The sequence below is a fragment of the Arachis duranensis genome, chromosome 7 (genome assembly GCF_000817695.3).
Source record: "Arachis duranensis cultivar V14167 chromosome 7, aradu.V14167.gnm2.J7QH, whole genome shotgun sequence".
Taxonomy (NCBI): domain Eukaryota; kingdom Viridiplantae; phylum Streptophyta; class Magnoliopsida; order Fabales; family Fabaceae; genus Arachis; species Arachis duranensis.
Genome location: NC_029778.3, coordinates 47,474,585 through 47,479,972, shown reverse-complemented (window position 1 = coordinate 47,479,972; position 5,388 = coordinate 47,474,585). Strand labels below are relative to the sequence as shown.

At 34.6% G+C, this 5,388-nt stretch overlaps 1 pseudogene; it reads right to left on the bottom strand.

Moving 5' to 3' along the window:
* Positions 1-2,820: 2,820 nt before the first annotated feature.
* LOC107458826 (probable fructokinase-7) lies at positions 2,821-3,903 on the bottom strand (annotated as a pseudogene).
* Between the last annotated feature and the right edge of the window lie 1,485 nt (positions 3,904-5,388).

The window sequence follows — 5,388 nt, the reverse complement described above, 5'->3', positions numbered from 1 at the left end:
GCTTCAAACTCCTGAAGGCGGGGCATTAGTGACAGATGCAAAAGAATCATTGGATTCTATTCCGGCCTGATTGAGAACCGACAGATGAATTCCGCTATGCTGTGACAGAGCATATGCAATCGCTTTCACTGAGAGGATGGGAGGTAGCCATTGACAACGGTGAAACCCTGCATACAGCTTGCCATGGAAGGAGACATGCGTGTTTGAAGAAGAAGACAGTAGGAAAGCAGAGATTCAGAAGATGGAGCATCTCCAAACCTCAACCTATTCTCCATTACTGCAAAACAAGTAATCATTTCATGTTCTTTTGCTTTTCACAATCAATCCTGATAATTTCTGATATCCTGACTAAGATTTACAAGATAACCATAGCTTGCTTCAAGCCGACAATCTCTGTGGGATCGACCCTTGCTCACGCAAGGTATTACTTGGACGACCCAGTACACTTGCTGGTTAGTTGTGCGGGATTGCAAAAGTGTGATTGCAATTTCGTGCACCACTCTAGCATCTATATTCTCTAGCTCCACAAGGGCAGAATAAGGTAAAAAGCTTAGTAATTTCTAATTTTATTCTAATTTTACCATTACATACATAGTTATAATCTTTTCTTGAAACTATACTCTAATTTTAGCTTTCAAGTTCATACCTGTGCCTCTAACTCAGCGATTCTTTACAGAGATGCCTGTTCAATGAAAACTCAGTGCTTACATTCTACTTCAAGAAAATTTGTTTGTTGGTACTGTAGCTCGGCCATTTCCTAAGTTAAGTCCTCTGCTACCTCTTTGGCCTTCAACTTTTCCACTCGCAATTCTTCCTAGTAAACAAAGTCAAGATACCACATAAATTCCTAATCTCAAAATTCAAAAGGTGATATGTTGCATAACGGCACAAGTGTTGTTTCTTGCTTTTGTATTGATCAAATTTATATAGGTTACTTCATTGATTGGACTTTATCATATACCTTAAGTTTATTCACAAGACATTCATATTCCTGGATTTGATGTGACATCTCCATCTTCCCTTTTAAATCTGCAGCTGGATTTAAGATCGTTGTCAATCTTCCAAGGACCTCCATAAGTGCTGAGGAAATATTGGGGGAACTGTAATATTTTGCAACATTGACATTCATAGAATAGCACAAACCATTGCTTGATAAACTACCATTATAAAACAATGTATATATCGTGGTCTGTGGATATTGATGCATGAATATTGATATAAAAAATGAAATGGAAAATGTTAATTCATGGTTAATTCTAGTTTGGATATTCCTTTATAATGTTGGGGTGTGATTGAGGGAGGTAGTAAATTCTATACTTTGAAAACATTAATAAAGTATTCAAGGATGTAAATGACTATTTAAAGATAAATACCATTTGAAAACATATCATTCTCACTTTTGCTTGCTTCTTCAAGAAACTGATAACAAAATAATCATATTCAGGACATGGTTTTTTTGTGGAAAGATAAATCAGAATATAAGATTTATTACCAAGACTTTTGCTTGCCTCTTTTTCTATTTGAAACTTGCCTGTCATAAGATCAAGTTAAGAAAAAGTAGAATGCGTAAATAATTCACACATATATGGTACACTATGAAGTATAATATCCTAAAAACCATTCTATTAATCCATAATATGATGACTTTATAACCTTTGTTTCAAAGGTTATGAACTTCGGTTGAATTATAGCATTATGGGCTGTATCAAAGCGTAACAAGTTAAATTTCAAGTTGTGAACATAAACAATCACACCTTTAAGCTTGAAGTTGAAGCAACCGAAATCTCAACTACAATTTAAAACCATTTGAGTTTGATTCTTTATCTAATGATACTTAGATGTTTTAAGTTGAAAATTCAAGGTAATTCAACTAGGTTTTGGAGCATGCAGAATATGGTCATTTCAAGCATATTTCAAACTGAGAAAGTCTATTGAACTCCCTCAATAAAATGCAAATTAAGAATTGTTACTTCTCTCTACCTTTTAGATTCTTTTCCAGAAAATTACAATATTAAGTTTGTTAATTAATTCTGCTAAAATTATTTACAACTAGAAAATTACTTAATATAGACAAACTTACAGACAGATTTGGTCTTTATTATAGACGAATTTTTTGTTATCGACGAAATTACCAACGGATTTTGTCCCTCTGCAAATGTCTCGTCGAAACTTATTTACCGACGGATTTTTTTTCGTCGGGAATTTACCGATAGATCTTTACCAATTACCCACATATTTTCCCTAAGTAAATTCTCCCCTCCATTTCCATGGAATGTCGAACTTTCAAACAGATTCTCCGTCAGTAATTAGAGACAAGTTTTTCGACGGATTTTTCGTCGGTAATTAGAAATAGATTTTTCAACAAATTTTCCAAAAGATTTTCCATCTTTAATTGGAACCTTGGAAAACTATCCCTACCTTTGAATACAGAAAGAGAATCCGTTTGTAAATCCATCAGTAAGGTAAAATATAATTTTTTTAGATTTTTCCATTGCAAAAATGAATACTTTAGATTTGTTTTCTAAATTTACTGCATCAAACACATTGTAAATAGAAAAATAGAAAGCCAAAAATCATATAGATAAATATAATATTTATTACATGATACCTATAAAATTGGATGTTATTTTTCAACATCATTGGCCAATATCTCACCGTCTCAATAAAAAGATACGCAAAAAAATAAGATGACCATCCCAATGTTACATGGATCTCCCTCATTAACTGATGTCACAAATTACACTTAGCACTTAAAGATGGTATAATCTAAAATATTAATAGATGACCAAGTTGCGTTGGCAGCATCAAGCTCCACATTGTTTATGAGCAAATGCTGTAGAGAATCCCACTAACAAATGCATCACCGGCCCCAGCTGTGTCAATGGGGTTAACTTTAACACCTACCACCTGGCCTTTGAATTTCTGCACACACAATCAACAATGAAACAAGTGCTTATGCCACTGACTCTCAAACGGACTTGGTAGTAAGCTTACCTTGGTGTAATATCTACAACCCTCTGAACCTTATGTCACAATTAATAGCTTGAGATTAGGGTGAAAAAACTTCTTTAATATAACATCGTTAGATTCGTCACCCTCGGTCAAATTGAAAGCATAAAACCAAATAATAGATACAAATTGAAAATGAAAAAAGAAATCAAAAGAAGAACAAAATTAGGGAAATACAAAGTGTTATATAACATAATACCTGTATGATATCAGCTTTGTCCTATACACTCATTATGCCTTTCTAAGTAGCCTTAGCTGATGGTCATAGCGCCAATCTCAAATTTGGATCATATGACAGAATACAACCAGATTCTTTAGCGATTCACAATGGGGCAAGATGAGCTGACTTGGATGGATCATGAATCAAGCTAATGGAACCATAATGGAATATTTTAGATTGCCATCAAGATTAGTATTAGTATGTTGACTAAAACCAAAATTCTTGGGCTAAAATTTTATGAACACAAACATAAATTAAGAAAACACCTTCTGTATAGATTTTTGTCAATTTCTGACTCATGAAGAAGCATATCAGCACTAGGGTTCCGAAAAAACAAGAACTCGAGCTCGGCATCGGCTTTAAGCATGACAAAAGCTAATGCAGTTCTAGCTTCAGAGTCAAAGTGCACGCCAGATGTATCAACAAAGTTCTGCTTTAAAATATCACATAACATATATCCGAATTCATCATTTCCTACCTAAAACACACAGATGGCAAGAAATTAAGCTCTGAGTATCTATTCAAGAAAATCAGGCAAACTCTTTCATCACAGAAAAATCTGATAAGTTGAAACAACATAAAGCGTGATAAATGTCTTAAGTAACAAGAAACCAAATAACCATGTGGATAAACAGACATAGAAGTGAGAGATATACCTTGGTGATAAACTCCATTTTTAGGGTTTATCTAATGCTTAATTTAGAGGGATTTTATCATCTTTTTCCACATTTATTCAATAAAATGGCATGGTTTCATGATTTTCTCCTAATTTGTACTTGAAAGTGAAACATGCTTTTTAGGCCTTTAATTGGTTAATTTTAATTCACCTTTGATTCTACTAGATGTCTTGATATGTGTGTTAGTGATTTCAGGTTTAAGAAGCTAGGAATGGACCAAAGGAATGAAGAGAAAAGCATGCAAAGTGGAGAACTAGTGGAAAATAAAGGATTTTGAATGCACCACGGACGCATACGCGTAACAGACGCACACGCGTGGATATGAAGTCGCATGGTGATGCGTACGCGTGACGTGACGCGTATGCATGGAAAGTAAAATGGCAATCGACACGTACGCATGACCCATGCGTACGCATTGCTGCTCGCACGTCACCTCATTAAAGTAAAAACACTAGGGGCAATTTCTGCGCTTCGCAGGCCCAAATCCAACTCATTTCTAAACCTATTACATGCAGAATTCAAGTGGGAGCAAGGGGAAGCACATAGTTTTGTGTTTTCATCATGCTTTACTTAGAATTCTAGAGAGAAAATCTCTCTCTTCTCTCTAGAATTAGATTAGGATTCTTAGGTTAATTTCTCTTAGATCTAGGTTTTAATTGTTGATTTCATTTACTTTTCCTTTCAATTTCTTGTTGCTACATCTTTACTCTCTTAGTTCTTCTTGCTAATTTCTTTGATGAGTGGGTTTTTGATGGTATAGAAATTCACAAATGAAATCTCGTTGCAAGTATAGCTTCTTAACCAACAAATAATCTTTTCATACAAAAAATTGTTTGTAACAAGTACAAAATCCTATAAAAATAAACTGAAGTATTTAAAACTCGGAACCTCGGGTCGTCTCTCAAGGAATTACAGGGAAATGTTCTTGTTATTGGCTAGGGATTGTATATTTTTGGGGTTTTGAATAAGTGACAAGAAATGTAAGTGGCAAAAGAAGTAAAATAACAACTAAGAAAGCTCTTGGCAAGGTATGAGAATTAGAAGTCCTATCCTCATTATCATTATCCATTGTGACAATAATTGTCCATTGCTCCACTTAGTCAACCTCTAACTATGAAGGAAAGTCAAGTGAAATTAATCAAATTGATTCCTCAAGTCCAAGTCAACTCCCAAGGAAAGACTAGCTTTAGTGGAATTTAAATCAACTAGCAACTTCCAATTATCAATCAACAAAGGAGTTTGATAACTCAAGAGTCTCCAATTACTCAACCAAAGCTAAGAGGAGAAAAATCTACTCTAGCATCCTTTCAAGCATTTAATCAAACACTTGGAAGGTGGTGGATGAAATTGTGATCATCAACAATGGCTCCAAAGACTTGGTGCTCTCAAACATAAATCACACTTTGTCATAACTCCGCACAACTAACCAGCAAGTGTACTGGGTCGTCCAAGTAATAAACCTTACGTGAGTAAGGGTCAATC